At 47.9% G+C, this 9,424-nt stretch overlaps 1 protein-coding gene across 2 annotated transcripts in view; it reads right to left on the reverse strand.

Moving 5' to 3' along the window:
* Nucleotides 1-7,978, reverse strand: part of POP4 (POP4 ribonuclease P/MRP subunit) — a 180,503-nt gene extending 172,525 nt beyond the window's left edge. Inside the window, exon 1 of one of the 2 annotated variants that reach the window (XM_078668288.1) lies at nt 7,768-7,978. The gene's annotated coding sequence lies outside the window, so the exon portion shown is untranslated. Of the gene's footprint in view, nt 1-7,517; nt 7,652-7,767 lie in introns of those variants that run through there. The other variant, XM_078668289.1, reaches the window with a different exon arrangement.
* Nucleotides 7,979-9,424: the final 1,446 nt, after the last annotated feature.

The following is a 9,424-nucleotide window of genomic DNA, read 5'->3' on the forward strand; positions in this document are numbered from 1 at the left end:
CCTTGAACTAAACGTTCAATATATGTTGCTTTATCCGGTGAAGATGAAAGTCATCTCTCCCTCAAAGACTGTTCTTTGAGACACCAGATGAGGTCTTTCAATGGATAAAGGGTGTGCACCTGAAACCACACACTCCGCCATGTGTGGACTCCGACTCGCCACAGACTGACTGATGGAATAGACATATCAGAACCCCGCCGAGTTAACGCAAGAGGTCCTGTTCCACATGGAGGAGCTCTAGACGTGATGGAGATGCTCTGGCAGATAGATATGCGCCTTCAGAGGCCCGGGACATGATCTCTTCATCTACTGCCTAAAAAGGGCAACTGTCAGAACAACATGTGGAGCCTGTGGTGACCTCCTGCCGTCGCTTTGATGATTAGCGACAGCCAAACTATGAAAGTGATACCTTAGCCTCCCCAGTTTCATGAATCCGTTGGGCTTGGGGATCCACTGGGGCGTGTGTGGCTGGGTCTCTGGTTGGCAACCAGCGCTAAATACTGCCTGGTTCTTAAAGTGTAGGGGTGGGAGGCTGGTTGGGGTTTCATATCCAGTTGTATTTATTGCTGCAAATATTATCTGTTATTCTGCTCAACTGCCACTAGCCCCTCACGTTATCATTATGGCCTTTTGAACCTTCTTGCCCATCATACAAGGAGTGTCCCTAACACAACTGGCACACTCGACCTAATACAGGTGGTATCCTGGAATGTTAACAGCTTATTAGATAAGTTCAACCAGAGCGCAGTCTTGAAACACGCTAAGAGGGGGGGACAGATGTTCTCTTATTGCAGGAGACTCACCTCTTGGGTAATAAAGACCCCTGTAATGCCCACTTTGTGTTCACACACGTTTATCACTCAGGCTTCACAAGGGAATTCATGGGTACCTGCATTCTAATTAGAAACAGTTTTCCATTCCAACACCTGAGAATATGGGTAGATCACCAAGGTCTGTATGTAGAAGTGACTGGCACGCTATACAGGGGAACACTTCACATTCCTAAATGTATACACCCCTCCCCCACGTACCCAATCCTTCATAGAATTGATCACCAGGGCCTGGGGAGAACTTCCAGAGGTACTTCTAGTTACTGGGGGCGATTGGAATGGTGTTATGGACACCTCGGCCAATAGCTGGCATCTGCACAGCCCATCATATAGTCAAAATAAGACTCCGCTGACTTCATTTGTGTCAGCTCTGGGCCTGGTAGATATCTGGAGGGCCCACAATTCAGATGGAGGGAGTTATACCTTTTTCTCCAAGTCACACAACTCCTTCTCCCATATAGACTACTTTCTGATCCCACAAACATGCCTACACACAATCTAAGCTGTCTCTGTTCTGGCTCAGGCACAGGACTTGGTAGACCTGGAGAGAAAGATGACAGACCTAGAGATAAGGGGGGGGGGGTCCACCAGGTGGATGGGCAACAGGCACGTAGACATCTGTGCCCCCTGCAGTAACATCAGCAAACTCTTCTGGCAGAGGCTAGGGAGCTGATGCAGGCAGCCCCAAGCCGTATTTATCGATGGGGCAATAAGTCTAGTAAAATGCTACATTGGATATGCCAGAGTCGTCCCCCCCCCCCGCCCCTGGTGTGCGACTCCGCAGGTGAACCTCTCACAGGCCCAAAGTCAGTAGTGTGCAGTTCTGCCGCATAATTTCTACATTTTTATGCTCAGCGAGAGGTGCTGTCTGGGCAAAAAGGAGAGGAATTTGTGGCAGAGATCCCTCTTTGAACCCTCTCCTCCTTAGACCACACCTCTTTAGATTGTGCTCTCCCAGGAGATAAACTATTGTCAGCCCTAGAAGGGTTACGCCCAGAAAAAGGCCCCCCCAAGCCAAACAGATTCTCTTGTGAGTTCTATGAGGCCTGCATGCTAAAGGTTCAGGAACATATGTTTAGGGTAATTCAGGCCGCAGTCAACATTGCTACCCTTCCTCCTGACTGGCACCATGGTGAGATTGTGGTGATCCCTAAACACGCTCGGCCAATTGATGAGCATTTTTCCCTCTCAAATCTCAAGGTGAAGATCTTTGCGAAAGCTTTGGCAGACAGGCTGCTGCGCATAATTCTAAACTAGGTTCACCGGGACCAGGCTAGATTTATTGCTGTGGTCTTGCGCCGTTTCCCCTTCTGTTGCCACCTAGCTTTGTGGTTCTGCTACATAGCTAGCAACTAAAAAGCCCTCGGGACATCCCCCTCTAGAGTACACTGGTGTTCAGGTTAGCCGTCTAGTTCCCGGTGTTGTCTGTTCGTGGGAATTCAGATTTTTTTGTAGGTTGATTACCCCCGTGGGAATAGTATTTTAATTTTAATTCTGTTTAGCCTTCGTCTTTGCTGGGTTTTCATTTGTTGACAGCTTCTTCTCACGCAGTGCCTTCCCGCTGTTTCTGCCGCTTGCTCCCTGCCTCCCTCACACCCTCCCCCCATGACTACATATGGAGGCCACTGGAGCGTCACAAGCAAGCCTGTTCACGCCTGGACCGGGCTTAGCGCCAGGACCACTGGCCCTCCGCAGGCCCACCGCTACTCCGCCGCACACCTTCACGCACTCAACCCCGGATGTAATATCAACTGCTGCCTCACATTACCCTACTCCACACAGGGACCTTTCTCCTGCTTCACATGTCAGTTAACCTCAAGCCCAGAGCTAACTACCAGCACCACTCCACCAACAGAAGCCAAGACATCCCCTGACAACTCTCCTGCTTCCTGTTCAACGCCTGACCACTCCGGAAGCACGCCACCAAAATCTGGCACACATCCTCACCCAAGACGTGACATCGCCACATCAACTTCCCTCAGCTACAAAATTAAGCACTGCGACGGCACCAACAAACCCGGAGGCAGCTTCGCCATAATCCACAAGGAGTTAATAACCTGAACCATCTCCATTGATGGTACCACACCTAAAATGGAACATATGAACTTCCAGCTCTGCACCAATGACACCACCACCATCAGAGGTAACCTCACCTACTAACGGTCAGGACCATGGACTGGCCTCAGCAATGCCAATGCTGAATTAATTTCCCCGTTCACCATTGAATCCGAACTCTATGTCCTCCTGGGAAACCTCAACTTCCACATAGACTTTACCAACATCAGCTCCACCAACCTCCTGGAAAGACTGGACAGCATCATACTCAAGCAACTAGTCACAGACCCCACACACAAAGCAGGACATACACAGGACACTCTCTGCACGTCCAGCAACAAAATCAGATACAGTCATGCCTCGGAACTCATCTGGTCAGACCACTCCATCGTACACTTCACCATTGCCCAAAGACACCACCAACCTGAACCAGGCTGTCCGCAGCTTCAACAACTGGATCCCCAATGCAGCACACCAAGTTGCCTCCCCCCAAACCAGCCAATACACACAGACCCTCCAAGCAAACCAGCTGGTACACCCCGGAACTATGGACATGGAAACGCAGATGCAAACAGCTGGAAAGAATATGGCACACAAGCAGGAACTATGCCGATAGAGCCTCCTTCAAAGCAGGACTCAACAATTACCATCGATACGATCAAAGCCACAAAAAAAAAAAGAAAGAAAAAAAAGAGGCCCTCTCCCGCAGAATTAACACCAGCTCCAACAAAGCCATGTAACTTCACCACAGTCAGAATTCTCCTGTCCATCACCCACCACAAACGCCATCCCAGCATCACAGCAATTCTACAATGCCCTGGCCGCCAATTCCCACAACAAGATAGCAGCCATCTACAAAACCTTCAACCCACCAGCTTTCTCTGCCAGCAGTCGCCCAACAGCGCTGAACACCAGCTCACCGAATGGAAACAACTCAGCACATCAGACACAACCACGTGGCTAAACACAATCCATTCAGAAGTACCCAACAACCCCTGCCCGCACCGCCTTTTCAAACTCAGAAGAGGAGATCAACAGACAACTCCCCACCATCCTCAACACCTCTCTTACCACATCCACCTTTCCCAACACCTGGAAACACAGAGGTCAGACCACTCCTCAAGAAACCCTCGGCAGGCCCTAGCAATCACCAGAACTACCGACCCATCTCGCTGTTCCCCTTCTCCGCCAACAGTGCTTAATTTAGAAAATAATAAGTGCCAGGGCTCTCGTCAGGAGGCCACTGCAGCTTGCACCACCCATTGCTACTACCAGCGCTGCCAATAACAGTACCAACACAACTACTACCCATCACACACCTAGAAGTGAGACAATTCAGAGTATACTAGGCCCCCATAGCTTTAAGAATGGCTTGTGCCACAGTTATTAGTCAGTTTTAATGTATTTCGAATTTATAAACAAATGTTGTTGTGGTGATAACTAAATTAGGGACGTCTGCCACAAGATGGTGCTGTTTTTGTGCCGCTGGTAACAATTAAATGCCTGTGCTGAGCCCCAGAAACCACCAGCTCAAATTAAGCACTGGCCGCCAAAGTGCTGGAGAAGGCCATCACCTTCAACTCATCGAGCCCCTGGAAAGAAACATCCTTCTTGACCTCTCACAATCAGGCTTCAGAACTAACCACAGCACCAGGAAAGCCCTGATCTACGCAAAAGACAACATTTACAGCCTACCGGAGAGAGGAGAGTCAGCAGATCTGGTCCAGCTCGAACTCTCCGTAGCCTTCGACACTGTCTCTCACCACACTCTCTTCAATTACGTTTTACACATCAGCATCACTAACAATGCTCTAAAAATGGGTGTCATCATTTCTCATGGGACACACCCAGAAAGTTAGGATCCCTTCTTTCAAATCACAGGCCAAACACAAAATGTTTGGAATACCTCAAGGATCATCCCTCAACCCAACCCTCTTCAACATCTACATGACAAGTCGCAGAGAGGGATGTGGAATTCCTAAAGCCCGACGCCCAGGATATATTGTTTGGGGTCAAGGGCAACAATTTTTCATGTGTATTTTGTCCTTGGGACAAGTAGGCCCAACCCCCTGCAGCACAAACCCTTTGGCTGCCAGTTTGCAGTACCACATTAAGGATCCGGAAAGGGCACGGTCTGCAGTTAAGGTCATATTTTTGTCCATATGTTAATTGTGTTCAAACTTGTATTGATGGTTTAATAATTGGAAGCCTTTATTATTAGGTTGAGCGCTCCAAGTAAATGTTGTAAGCTCTGACTTCACCACTGACAGTGGTCCCAGTATAAAAATGTGTACACACGTTTTCAAAGTTTAGCAGTATGAGGCTATGAAAAATGCTTCCAGAATGCTCTCTGATTTAATGCAATTATTTGCAGAAGCTTGAAAGTAAGATTGATGATTCTTTGCTTTCAAATTAAAATGTTGATAAAAAAATTAAAGCTGGAAAAACTACTGTAAAATTGCAGGTACAATTTCTTTGCAGCATCATTTAGTAACGTGTTGATGCATGCTAGTATTTCCCAAAAATATTCATAATGGAAAATCAGTGTAACCAGTTTCAATAAAATTATGGGAAACAAAAATAAACAAGCATTGGCAAACCCAGTAGGTCTGAAATTGGTGGTAAGCTTTTTAGTTTTGTTTTCAATGTGTGAACTGTTTTGACATGGTTTTTGTAAAACCTTATTGGTGTGGGAGCTTTCGGGCCTTCGCCATTATAACAAACATTGGGAAAAGCAAAACATGTTTTGGTCCCAAAAAGTACACACCCACCCCCACTCCAAAAGACCACGTCCACAATCTCGGTATAATCCTTGTCAACAAACTTTTCATGAAACGTCAAGTCAATGTCGTCTCCTCAGCCAGCTTCCACACACACACTGCATTCTCTGAAGGATTTTCAAGTGGCTCCCCACCAACACAGGAAAACGGTTACACAGGCCTTAGCCATCAGCTGACTGGACTGCGGCAATGCACTCTAGGCTGGTACCACCACCACACTCAAAGACTACAGCTGATACAGAATGCAGCAGCCAGACTGATCATCAACCTGCCCAAAAGAACCCACATTATCCAGCATCTGAAGGACCTCTAATGGCTCCCAGTCCAGAAGAGATGCCTGGTCAAGACCTTGACCCGCACATACAAAGCCCTCCATAACCAGGACATGCTTACATGAACCATCGCCTGCACTTCCAACAGCCAAACCGGAACCCCAGCTCTGCACCCCATGCCTTTGCAGAGACACCACACATATGGGGCAGCCACGCTGGAGGACGCTCCTTCCCCTCACCTCGCCGCCAAAGCCTGGAAAACCCTACCTCTCCAACTTCGCACTGCACCATTGCTGGGCGCCTTCAGGAAGGGACCTAAGACTTGGTTATTAGAATGGGACCAGCAGTTCACGCCTGTATACCCCACAAAGTGACAAGCAATGCTATACCAATATGACTTGATTGACTGGTGCCTGGTTGAGCATTTGACAATCCCATGAAAAATGCTTCCAGAATGCTCTCTGATTTAATGCAATTATTTGCAGTAGCGAAAGTAAGATTGATGATTCTTTGCTTTCAAATTAAAATGTTGATAAAAATAGAGATATTTAAAATATTACAACGCCTCCCCATGGGTAGTAAGCACTATGTAAATGTTATTTATTTTGTGCAAATACTGGGAAAGATCAACACATCTGAGGTTCTTACAGGCATGTATATCTCCTAAACAAAGCCTGAACAAAGTGAAAAGCTGCCTTTCTTAAGTATGTGTGAAGTGCTACCAAGGAGTGAGCCATTGTTTCCCCTCTGCTTCATTTGCAACAGGTGTGAGGCTCCTGACTGCTAACAGCCAGGAGACTCGAACAAAAGGAGGCCTGATGACCCCTTAGATTCGTCCTTTGTTATGGGCCCAGCAGGAGTCAGAAATAAGAGAGCCCTGTCCCAGCCTGCACGTTGTTGCTGATCAAAAGCACATAACTTACAGGCGCTGCTTAAAGTGTCCCAGTGTTTGGAAATTACACTGGGACGAATTCAGAATCTTTTTCAGAGGGGCCGACCTTCTAGGCAGGGTGTGAAAAAAGTGCTATATAGATAGATAGCATTTTAACAAGCTAAAAAGCTTAGGCCAAAAAAGAATGCGTTAAATGCTTGTTTGGCATTTAATGGACTGTAATGGGATCCTGTCTTGCAATTAAAAAGCATACGCTCAAACGCTCCAACTGACTCGATTCGGGTGAGACGTACGGTTTCTTACGCCAAAAATCGGTCTCCTGCCTGAAATTGAATATGCAAAAGGGGGAAAATACATTCTCCCAATTCTTTTTTTTTTTAATCGACCCTTTCCCTCTTCTAAAATAGTTTAATGTATGGAAGCTGGGGGTTCTTCACAAGTGAAATATTGTATTCCAGCCCTTTGCCAGGAGACACTTTCCCTGCTCACCCAACCTGTCTCCTGGAATCCCCGTCCCTGAATTTAGGAGTATGGTGACCCTCTAGGAACTACAGCCTACTAACTATTAGTATACAAAGCGGACAATCGCATAGAAAATCGCGAACTGGTGAAACCCCAGAAAACTAGATGACTAGACCCCAGAAAACTAGATGACTAGACTCCAGAGAACTAGGTGAATACCACGCACTTTACGTCCACGTATCTGGCCTGAAAACGAGCATCAAGCAAACAGTCGTTCCTGTGCTCTTAACATTGATGCTTTTTCGTGGCGCAGGGCGGAGTCAGTGTGCCTTCACGCAGGAGGTCTTTCGTAGGCAGAGACTACGAGGAAAAGGAGACCCATGCTGATGACGTACATGCACGCACACCGGTTTGCTCTACTAACGGACAGCGGAATGTTATCATACTTTTAGCGCTGCAATGAAGAGTATGCTCACCGGCGTACGTTCTTTAGATGCGGCTCACTGCAGTCTTTCACTGCGTCGGACGCAGTTAGTTGCTCATTCACTGGCAGGCGAGGAGGCGGGTAGACCACCTACAAACTGCAGATTGCGATGCAGCATCTAATTTCTGTAGGTGACTGGTCTGGCATATGCACTCAGTATTCCTCGTGCTGCGTTTTTTTTGCTTTCACTTTTGATCTCTCGGGGTAGTAAGGATTCTGATTGGCCAACGCTTTCTCTGCTCCTATTGGACGCAGCTCCCGCAAGCTTTAGGTTGGGAAGCTTCTAATTGGCTGGTTCTGGCAGCCCTTTGGCTGCTCGGGAGAGTGGAACAGCTTACTAGCACTGGAACTTCTTTCAGTTTAAGGAAGTGCTAAAGAAAGTGCAGTTCTTAATGCTCAGTGTTACAGAGCATTCATGGACTTCTACCCGTTGGCATGGTTTTTGTATGATCATTTAGAACAGTGGTCTTCAAACTTTCTTATGCCGCGCCCCTAAAATCGCCAGGGTCCTCCTCGGATTTTTTCACAATTGTTCTATATTAAATTGGCAACGTTTAAATACATGCCTGCCAAGCATCACGCATCGTGTGTCACTCTAACGCATTTCAGTGTGGTGTTCCCCAACACCGCACTGAAATGCATTGTCACGCATTTTAATGCCACTCGCACTCTGCCATACCAGCGCTGAACTGGCTATGCCAAGCTGCTAGCTCCGGGGCCTGTGACCTGTGCGCCGACTCTGCTGCTCCTCGCAGACTTGCCAGCAGGCTCAGTAAATGGTTAATGATCTTGTGCACTGCTGTCTGCTTAGTGCTACAATGTATATTTTAGTCCTGCTGGTCCTGGCTGCATTGAAATTCCCGCCCGCTGGCGTGCCGCGCTGACTCATACCGAGACCCGGGGCAGGGCGGGTCCTGCCCTCTGCCGAGTGTGGTTGCATACTGGTTCCGCAGTTAAAGTTTGAGAGGTTAGCTAGGCTGTGTGATAGCGTTGCTCCCACCTCCCCGGTCCAAATTTAAATCAACGATTGACCCGCTCGGAGCTGCCACTGCTGTGAGCCTGATGTCGCTTCTCACCCCAAATAGAACACAGGAGCCGAAGAGGTAAGGTGGACACGTCTTTATTTCCCCTGTGTACCTTCTAACTGCCTTTCCCTTTCTTGCTTCCGCTTCTCCCCACGCCCTTTCCGCCCCTTGCCTGTCCTGTCACACACAGGGCCAGGCAGTCACGTTATGACATCTCCCCCTTTTGTACAAAGTCTTACTGTGTCTTAGATTATCTCAATGAGGCGTTCCGGCCGTTGAGTTTGTCGTCGGGGTCTTTCAGATGGTCCAGGGGTGTTCCGGTGATACGTAGGATGTTCCTGTCTTGCTGGACTGGAATGGCTGTGATCACTGCTTCTGCTTTGGCTTTCAGAGTCAGTGGACGATTCCCAGGGGTAGCGATCATTTGTTCCTTGGGGACTGCACTTCTTAAAGTGTGATACGTTTCGTGGAATTCTCCTATGATCACCTTGTGCCGTGATCATGGTTCCTAGCTCCGCCCCTCAACCACTAGACTGCATCACGACACAACATTTCTCCCTTTTCTTAACAAACAAAGTTGATTTCCGGAATGTCTAAGGTTTCTTGGTCAGCTGCACAGGGCTG

The sequence above is a fragment of the Lissotriton helveticus genome, chromosome 12 (assembly GCF_964261635.1).
Source record: "Lissotriton helveticus chromosome 12, aLisHel1.1, whole genome shotgun sequence".
In the NCBI taxonomy this organism is placed as follows: domain Eukaryota; kingdom Metazoa; phylum Chordata; class Amphibia; order Caudata; family Salamandridae; genus Lissotriton; species Lissotriton helveticus.